This window comes from Lolium perenne, chromosome 4, assembly GCF_019359855.2.
Source record: "Lolium perenne isolate Kyuss_39 chromosome 4, Kyuss_2.0, whole genome shotgun sequence".
Classification (NCBI taxonomy): domain Eukaryota; kingdom Viridiplantae; phylum Streptophyta; class Magnoliopsida; order Poales; family Poaceae; genus Lolium; species Lolium perenne.
Window position 1 is genome coordinate 219,973,856 of NC_067247.2, and position 10,383 is coordinate 219,984,238.

Below are 10,383 nucleotides of genomic sequence, written 5' to 3' on the forward strand. Positions count from 1 at the left end.
TTCATATGTTCTTGCGTTGGTTTTAATTCCATTTGATCTAACCCCTTAGATCAAATCATCTCTACCCAAAACAAGGTTTTAACAGAGTTATTGAGGTTTATAGTGCTTGACTTGATGAGCTACTTCAATTCCACCAAGGTCAAGTGAAACTTCGGTTACTGTGACTGTTTTATTTTAAAGCACAAAAATTCCCCAGATTTTCTATGTATGAATGCAATGCACACATCTGTTTCCTCTATTTTTATAACCCCAAATCCTAGGATATTACAACCTGCCAGCGTGGATTCAACCAACACTAACTAGCATGTTATCTTTCTCTGTTACAGCGTGGGGGTTTTGTTGCCGTTCACCGTAATTACTGCCTAAGTCTAAACCGAAATTATCAAATCAAAGAGCTCCAAGTGCAAAGGCCAGAAGAAGAAAATAGTTTTTCCACCCTAAACACTTTCAGTTCGTTCATTTCAGTGAAATTACCCATCAGTGGTCGATTGGTAACTGAAAACTGAAGAACAAATACTGTGAAGGCAGTAGGCTAGTTAAGCGCAACTTACAATATACTTATTTAATGCAGGGACATACACACGCACACATCACAAAGATTAGAACTAAAACAGGTAGTTGTCAGCACATCAGATAGAAGAGTACATGAAGTAGAGTGTAAGTATTTTATCCATACTGAGTCCACCGTGCCTGGGAATACACCATCTCTTACAGATAGTCCAAGTGTTGAGGCTTGAGGATCTGGGACCATCAGCCGCAGGAGGCTTCAGTTAAGAACCTGAATATGGCCCTGATCCTGCAATTGCTCGATCTGGGAATGCAACATTTCAGATAAGCAATACCACTTCAGAAGAAAGCGCCTAGACTTTCTTCATGAGCATATGAAATTTGATTCCTTCATGAGAGAGTGCATCCTGGAACAAAATATCAAACAAAGAAAACTTTAACCAATCAAGTACAGAGTATGCATCCACCAAATATCGCAAGAGGCCAAGAGAACAAACACTCGCACCATACTGGTAACATTTGCACCTGCACTTGAAGGCCAGCCATCCTAATATACCCGACAGAAAAAGCGGAGCACAAAAAGGGTCAGGACACTTGATAGCCACAGTACAAAGCGAACCATGGAAAGAAAAAAAAACAGTAATTGTACAATGGCCACTATTAATTTAACCTGCCCTTAATTCTGCACGAAACCTGCAGTTTACTGTAATTCGCGGGAAATGAAGGGAAAGAAACACACAAAGGACGATAACATATAGTCTTTGGAATCTGATGCAAGCTTCTAGTTCTCATGTGTAGGATGGTATCTATGGCCCGGACTTTGTTAGCAGGAACCATGATCGGCCTGCTGGTCCTGTACTGTACATCTTTTTAGCTCTATATGCTGATCCTAGATTAGGCTCATATACCCGTCTCCACACCACATGATAGACTTCATTGTTTTGCAACAGAAATGCAGCATGCTGAACACAAAGGTTGGATTATTTACTTAAGGATAATAAAATACATTAACTGTAGGATTTCATACTGTCCATGCACAGAGTTACATATCTCTATTGGCCATTCGCACACACACACACACACACCAAAGAGGGAAAAGACAGATCTCATCAGCAGTTTGAAGATTACATTATATATAATCCAAAAAAGATATACATGATCAGATGCAATTCAATTGTTTCATCCCAATGTGTCCGAGGGAAAAAATCTTAAAGGCATGACAAATCTAGCTCTATACGGTTGGCTGGTATGCGCCACTCTGTTGAGATTCTTTACGATGTAAACAAAATTTTAGTATTAACTGTGTCCGAAAGGAAAAAAGGGGGGCTGCAGAGGAAGTACGAACATGTGGGTACCTTATTCATGCTGATTAATATGAACTTTATGCAAAATATGGCTCGGGAAGTTGGGTATATTGATGGATTAGTATTTGTGAAAAATATTCATTAATGATATCAGTGAGATAAAAATCAATTATACAAAGTAACAAACATAGGTTTAGAAGTAGTGCTATGCCAATAGCTATTCATACTGAAGGGAAATTACAGGTGTAAAAATATTAGTGATCAGTGTCTACAACTTCGACTTCCTTAGATTATCAGGAGTAAAAAAAAAATCAGCACAAAAGAGAATGGACATAAAGTAAGATAGTACAATATATTTACCGATTGGTAATCAAACCAAGACAGATTTAGCGCCCAAGATCATGAAAGAATACCTCATGGTGTACAACAATGTAGTATAGTTCATGTACATTCTGTCTTGTTTGCTGATCGTTGAATTCCCAGATCCAAGAAATACGCACGAAGATCTTCCATTGGAATCGTCGAGGCGATACGTCATTTAGTAGCGACAGCTGTATGTCCCACTTTCCCTAACCTGCATTAAGTGAGAATATTCAGCATCCACTGGAACTGAAATAACACGAATCATACATATCATCGCTTTAGCCTTCACCACCAAGTACAGCAAGTTGTAGTATTGTACCATAAGAGCAACTCCATGTTCCCTTCAATCTTCCAAAAGACCTAGTAATACATCAATCATGAAGAAGAGCAGAGAACCTGAAAATATAGCAGTAGCAGTGACATGTAAGCATAGCATCAGCATAAAAAAAAAAGGTGAATCGCACATAATTTAGAAGAGCAAACAACCTGAAATATAGCAGTGACATGTAATCGCGTCCGCACCGCACGGTGGCGCCGAGAACGACCCAACTGCTTCTTGTCATCAGTCGCAGGTCGTCGCCGTCCAAGATCGGCATGCTTCATCGGCATGCAGAAGATCCCTCGAATCCCTCATCGATCTTGCTGACGAACAGCAAGAGGAGACATAGCACTGGGAAGAGTTGGATATGGGGATTGGCATCTGAAGGCGTGACTCTGCTCCACACGGCAGCACCCGGCGCACAGGATTTTGGCCAGAGCAAAGTGCATCTTCTTTGCCGAACAGATCCACGAGCGGGTCATCCCGCCCAGCGAGGCTAGGAAGATGAACCTCCAGGTAAGGTTCATGAACCTCTGGATTGCCGCGATGCCATCTGCCGTGCGCGAGATTTGCGCTGGCGCTGCACCTGCCGAAGATCACGCAGGAGAGGTTGACGTGGTCAACCAGCTACCGCGAGGAACTGCAGCAGGGATGGACGACCTGGCCACCTCGAGGACGACCAAGACAGAGAGGAAGGGGATGAACCGACCACGGCCATGGCCGCCGTCAAGGAGGAGCTCGGCTTGGTGAAGTCATGGTGTGGGGCGATTTGGGGCGGGGAAGATACCACGGTAGCCGGTAGGCAGCAGTTTCGGAAGGAGGAGGTCGCCCTCGTAGCTCCTCCAAACAGATTTTGTAGAGAAATTATACGGGCAAGATCGTATCTGGAAGAGGCACCACACGGGCCAAGAGGAGAAGAAGATGGGTGAGGCCTCGTTCGGTGCGGCGCTGCGTTGGTGACGGCCGCTTTGGATGGAGATGCTCTCGAATTCATCGGAACAATCACGAATCTAATCTGCTAGATATTTCCAATGGGTACCCATACCCATAGGGTAGACTAGGTATGGGTACGGGATGGTACAACCCGTACCCGTGTACCCACATACCCGTCCAACATGCTGACATGTGGATTTCATATAATGGTAATAGTATCCTAACGTACCAAAAAAACCAAAAAACGAATCCCACTAATAACTCTTCCATGCATGATCTCAGGCAATTATTGTTTGACCTCCTCTTCCATGATTACCGCATGGACTATGCTCTAAGGCTGATCATATTCACGTACATATCAGTGTATCACGTCTAGATCGATCTCCTCTCCAGCTCTCCTGGAAACGAGTCACGCTAAGCCGCCCCCAGGGTCAGCGCGAGGCCGCCGGTGCCTCTAGTCGAGGTTTGGCCGCTCAGACCACCGCCCCCTCCAGCTTGGCCTCCTCCTCCGATACTGACTATCGTCTATTTGGCCTTGTAGACTTGCACGCGATGACGCCATGGATGCTATCGACAGCGCGAATCAAGAGATGCAGTTCAGATCGCGACGATTGAGCCGGAGGACGGTGACCACCATGGCCAGGAGCATGGCACTCCGACCCCAAATCCATCTCCGACCCCGTCGCCTGATGGTGCTCTCCATCTCCGTCACCTGAATATACTTGCTGCATGTGTGGGTGAGATAAAAAAAAAGTTTGCCAATGTGTTGATTTGCCTGATTGATCAGTAGTCAGTTCCACGCTTAGTCATACATAGACTGATTGTATAATTCAGTACTAGGTTATACGGGACTAATTGTATAATTCAGTACTAGGTTATAATTCAATACTAGGTTATAATGCTCATTAGAGTAATGATAGAGTACACAGTAATGCTTATTTGTGGCCTTATGTAAAGTCAAATTACCTCTATATTTTGTGAGTTTGTGAACTTAATGTGATTACTATGTGACGCTGTTTATAAATTATGCTTATATATTTTTTGGTCGACGAGTATTTTGTGAACAATTTAATGTGCTTTAAACTTGGGTATTTTTTACCCGCGGGTACCCATTTACCCTCCCGGGTGACGGGTATGGGAAAAAGTTGTACCCGTCGACGGGTATGGGTATGGGTGACGGGTGAGATTAAAGGCGATGGTACAGGTATGGGGTGGCTCCACCCGCATCCATACCCTGTGGGTGCCATCCCTATTTCCATGGTGAGGTGTACCACCGCTTTGACTAAGCCAAACCAAATACATAAGCGAATGGAAGGTGGGAGGGCTACCGGGACAGATGATACAGACGGAATAGCCTACCAACCGGTAGCCGGTAACCTCCCAGTCCACAAAATCAGCACTGTAAAAAATCCAACGGAAAAAATTGAGCAAACCATAAAGGAGAAAGCCACACGTCGTGCTATTACTGGAGAGATGAGAGGATAAATAGCCTATCTACAGTGGCCAGATTGATATGGGATGCGGTACTTTGATCAACTTTTATATAGATTATAATATAGTATAATAATAGGTAGGTATGAGGTCCCTTCACGAGAGTGTGTGAGTACGTAATGTTGCACAACATGCAATGTCTAATGCTCCTTCCTTAAAATGTTAAACATTTTTCTTCAATATTTCTAAAACTTGTTCTCATACTTCGCCAACTTCAAAGGTCATGACGGGTACTATGGATTTAGGAAATATTATTATTTATCTTGTGTAGCGCAGCTGAGCATATCCAAACTCCAATTACTCTTATGCGGATAAAAAGGACGAGCTAGGGAACAATCCATGTTTGTAACATGTGCCAAAGATTCGACCCTCGAGCTACAGCTTCAAAACATCCGTGGTTTTGTACGAGTTTAAAGTAAATATTTTATTATTTATAGAGTTTATTGCGATCTCATCGATTTTACGTTGCTAAGGATGTAGTTAGAAATTAACAATGATATTGCTGGCAGTCCAAGGGTGCACCTATGATGGCAAATATATAGGTGTGTGAAATATGTATATACTATATAGCATCTAACATCTATGAGAGCCGTTGGAGTTGAATAAAATATAGGAGCAGCATCCTTCTTGGGAATGCCCCCTACAAAGATAATTGGCTGCTTTATTGGAGCTTGTTGGCTTGCTAAAGTGTAGTGATGGGAGAAGGTTAGACCAAGTACAATGCTGTAAATCCTAATCAGCTGGCTATAAAAATTAAAATTATATATTTTTATCTAGTTGGAGGTGAGAGAGGTGGAGAGAGAAAAGGAGTGAGCTCGCATACAACAGTCAACTTTAGCACGTGCTTCTATGCACTTTGTGAGAACTAGTAGTTGGGGCGCCCCTTGGAGCGCCTCCTCACCGGAAAGTGACAACCCAATCGTTCACCTTGATGCCCAGTGTACCTGACTCAAGATGTCAAGGTATCATGTTTTACTTTAGCACATGGAAAGCTATTAATTGTGTATCAATCTCAACGTCATGATTATGCAGATTAGTTATGCACTGTTTTTATCAAGTCGTGTGTACAAATGCTTGATGTAGTCAGCTATAATAGCATGCATGCAGTCGTACCATTTCAGATGTCCAGGGTTACAATTTCACAAGTTATTTACCAAGCCTGTTTTTCATACAATAGATCAGGAACATAAAAGCAAGCGTGTTACATGGAACATGCAAGTAGGGAATATCTATGGCCTATGGCTTGACATTTTAGTTGGAATCCCACCTATAAGCAGTCTGTCTCTGTCAGAGTCCATTTGTAAACATTGCAGATATATATTATCTGTATTCATTTCAGCAACTGGAAAATACGTACCAATATCTTGCCTCATGAAGGGTACCTATGCAAAAGCCAGCACCAGGTGGCAGTGTTAGATCAGCGGATGAAGAATGCTCGCAACCGCTATTCTGGTAGGCTTTCTTCCTCTGTCCATATTCCCAGGAGATTGTGAAGGAGGCTAGTTAGAGCCATTGACATATGATTAAAAGGAAAACCCCATATTCAAAGAGCAAGGTGGTAGGAAGAGCGGAAACGAAAATCAGTAACTCTAGGATTAGCAACTGGAACAAGTGTCCAGTACAAGGATGAACTTGATGGAGCCCCTCTCTCTCATGGTTCAAAACAAATTGTGACTGTGTTGTGCAATGGCATTGTTTACTGGAGGAGCAGTCAAATATCCCACTATAAGGAATGGAGAAGGTAGTTGCATCGTTTAATATGACAAAGTCATTTTCCAAATTATGTTTCCATGATTAATAGCTACAAATGATACCATCTAGAGAATACAAATGTGCGAAAAACTAAAGAGTACAAACAAATATTCAAAGAAACAAATGTTAACCAAGTTCACAAAGCAGTGTATTTAAACTGGAATACTCATGTCAACTACATTAGAAACCACAGTAGTATACGTATCAAGTGAGACATGGAAGGTGGGAAACATAACAAGAAAATTCCAAAGTTGGAAATTTTCCCGATGAAAGTCAAATTGCAATTGGATAGCAACATAGAACTACCAAAACAGCGGTAGTAGGTGTCAGTAGTTTATCACATATATATCCTTTAATGAGAAAATCCTCCCATAACAAATAATTACGAAGTTCATATACATTCCCTAAAGCTATTTTTATGATGGTTTGTTTCTCCTGAGCAGGAAGAATGGCACTCGGTTCCTGCATTGCAGACTCATTACTCTTAAGGAAAGGAAAACATAGCAGGCATATATCATGAGCAAAGAGGTACACATGTGAGCTATGTTAACTAACCTGCTTCCGCAGATCTTCAGCATCTGAACCAATGATATAGGTGCAGTAAGTCTTGGCGCGAGCTTCCTTCTAGGCCAATTCAGTCAATGTCCGGAAATTTGTAACAACAGTACATGAGCTTTCGACACATATGCTTGTTCATTCCCCTAACTGGTATTACCTAGCGGAGCATGGAAACAAAATGTCAAAGCATGGTAACATGTATAAGAAATTATGAACAATCAACCATGCAACCAGGTCAGTATCACAACAGGCATGTAATCTGGGAAAGTGTAAATTACTTGCTCACTCAAGGTTCTTTTTCTAGAGTCACTCAAGTTGCCCAGTCAAGTACCATGCATCCAGCCACAATATAAAGATGGTTACACAACACAATACATGTATTTTTCACTCGAGCATTTCCTAAACAATTAAAGAACACAACATCATTAGAAACAAATGTAAAGCCAGATTAAATTGTGGTTTGATTTGAAACAGGAACTCACTCTTTTTCAGCCAACCCAAACACAACAAAACAAGATCAAGAATGTCTATACGATTTTGGTGAAGCTATCACCTGCGTGCCACCCAACTGAAAGTTGGGTGTCATTTAATTGTAGGATTAGCACATGAAACATTACCAAGGCATACAATGATTGGCTAGGGTAAGAACAAAATAGAATGATTCTGAACAAACTGTTGGATTCTCCAAAAAAATCAGAGAATCCAAGAAGTCCAAACAAATGATTTTAATAATAGTCAGACGAAATTTCTATAAGAGATAAGCATGCATGTTTGTAGCAGTACGAGTCCTGCGTTTTTAGTCCACCTGGATCATCCACTCCTTTCCCGAACTTGATGTCAGTTCGACATGGCTTCTGCAGAAGTGACTTTTTCAGGAGACAAAGGATACCAAAAGAAAAAAAGAGAAACATAGAGATGTGGTGAAAGAGACAGGGTTGGCTGGCTACCTGTATTTGAGCTCCCGACGCATCATCATGAAGCATGGTGATGCTGGCTCGACCTCCCTGGAGTGGACGAGATTGGCTGCGGCGACGGGCAACCTCGGTGGGCTTCAATCTGGCCTGCGAGATTACCGGGATTGGGAACTCACCGGCGCTGCAACGCGCTCAGGTCATGGCATCCTTGTGGACCCTCGATTCAGCGCCTCCCTGTCGAGGAGGGAGCGCGGGGAATGGGGGAGCAGAGGAGGCCTCTACTGGACACAGGGGAAATCAACCGCCTCAAGAATCTCGCTGACGTCTCGACACTCGCCCGCCGCCTCGCCATGGCCACGCGTGCGACCTCTTCGCCTCGCCCGTCGGTGCCCTGCCACAGAGGCGGATGCTGGTGCGAGGATGATGATGTAGAGGACACCATGGTGGTGGAGGAGGCCAGAGATAGGAGGCGGCGCAGCGATGGCGATGAGGTCCGGGAGTCGGCCACAACGGACGAGAGGAAGAAGACTAGGGGGATAGGAAGACGGAGGCATGTCTTGTGAGGTCGCGTGTAGTTTACATCAGATGAGAGAGAGGAGGGCGGCGTGGGGCTCGATGCCATTATTGTCCATTTTTTTCCTTTGCAAGCCCTGCCAACATGCAGGCCGTTTGAACACAAGAAATACACCAGAAACAATCAATGACATGACGGGCCACATTCAGCTATGGCCCATGGGCACTGTACAGGTGGGTACATCACATGCGGTCACTCGGCTCCAGCAAACCACCATACGCATCGGCGAGGCAGGACCTCAGCGAACTGAAACGAGCAACGCGGCACTATCGTGGAGCGTCCTAGCATAGGGCAACCATACACGCACTTACTTTTTTTTTAGAAACACAGTACAACGCAGACGCTCACATACACGCGCATACACTCACCCCCATGAACGCGCACACACACACCCTACCTTTATGAGCTTCTCCGAAAGACTGAGCCGGCGGGGATCTTGAAATTGACGAAGTCACCACTGGCGCCTCGCTGTCTGTCGTTGCCTAATCGACGGTACCTCGGAGGAGGGATCCTCACGAGGGGGAGAAGAAGTAGGGGCTATAGGGTGGAGTGCACACGGGACGGTGGTACGCGATTTACCCAGCTTCGGAACACCTGCACGATGACAGGGCCTACTGCTGCTTGTCTGGAATTATCTGGGCGCTTTCGCGATGTTATAATGAGTTGAGACTGTGCCTCTAGGGCTCCCGGGATCCGGCTTATAAAGGCGCACGGATCTAGGGTTTACATGGAGAGTCCTAGCCGGATACAGGTTGCCTAACTACGGTACAATATCTTGCCGTGCACGTTAAGGATCCGCCTTCCCATCTATGTCGTACCGGATCCAGGTTCCTTAATGGGCCTTCATGGATCCGGGTTCCTCCTCAAGGTCGGTCGGATCCGGCTCCCTCTGCCTGGGCCGGACTTTATCCGTCAGGATCAACAGCAACTAGGCCGCCCGATGGGCCACATGCCACATCACCATCTGTGGGCCACCCGGGCTTGCCGGATCTAGGCACTGTCGATGGTACACCCATGAAGTATACCCACAACAGTAGCCCCCAGAGTTCTCCGAGTTTCACCTCCTGTTTCCGCCTTGTTGACGCCTTATGGTCTCTGGCAATGTTGGTAACGCGGAGAAACTTGAAGAACTCCAACTTCTTAATTTCTTCTTTCCCAACCTTTAGTCGGTAAATATTCTCATCCTGCGGGACTTCATCCATCGACGGTTCAAAACACGTTTCCGGGTTACTCCCCTGCTTGCGAATGAGAACTGCTTATCTTTGCACGATTGCCCAGAATCTTAAAAGACTCAAACGGTTCCGCCAATTCTGGCGCCATTTTCGCGCGATTTGCGCGGTAACTTATCCTTAGCCATTTTTACCGTTTAGGGTTGAGACACGTGTCACGCATCCAACGGCGCGACGCTTGCGTTCCGACCACAGGATGCGGAGCACGAATCTCGTCCCTCCGGCCTATAAATATCCGCCGTCTACCCTAATTTCCCATTCACCCCCCCTTTCTCACCTCTCTGCGAAGCGCCGCCCGCGAACTCCTCCTCCGTCGTGCCGGAGTCTGCCGGAGCATCGCCGGAGCGATTTCACCACCGCGGTGTTCATCCAGTTCTTAACTCCGGCGAGCCACCGTACGAAAACCTCGTCGCCGGTGACTCCGACCACCGCGGAAACC

General features: G+C 45.0%; 1 long non-coding RNA gene across 20 annotated transcripts; it reads right to left on the reverse strand.

Annotated features, from left to right (window-relative positions):
* Nucleotides 1-415: 415 nt before the first annotated feature.
* LOC127294994 (uncharacterized) lies at nucleotides 416-8,754 on the reverse strand. Of its 20 annotated transcripts, none has more exons than XR_007847353.2 (7): nucleotides 8,175-8,754; nucleotides 8,033-8,081; nucleotides 7,506-7,626; nucleotides 7,225-7,384; nucleotides 2,661-7,131; nucleotides 2,494-2,570; nucleotides 416-2,385 (listed from the first exon to the last, which is right to left on the reverse strand). It is a non-coding gene; the product is annotated as an uncharacterized lncRNA (long non-coding RNA). The 20 variants fall into 20 exon arrangements; XR_007847349.2 differs by adding an exon at nucleotides 7,710-7,795 and having other exon boundaries at nucleotides 7,225-7,626; XR_007847352.2 differs by having other exon boundaries at nucleotides 7,225-7,374; nucleotides 7,710-8,081.
* Nucleotides 8,755-10,383: the final 1,629 nt, after the last annotated feature.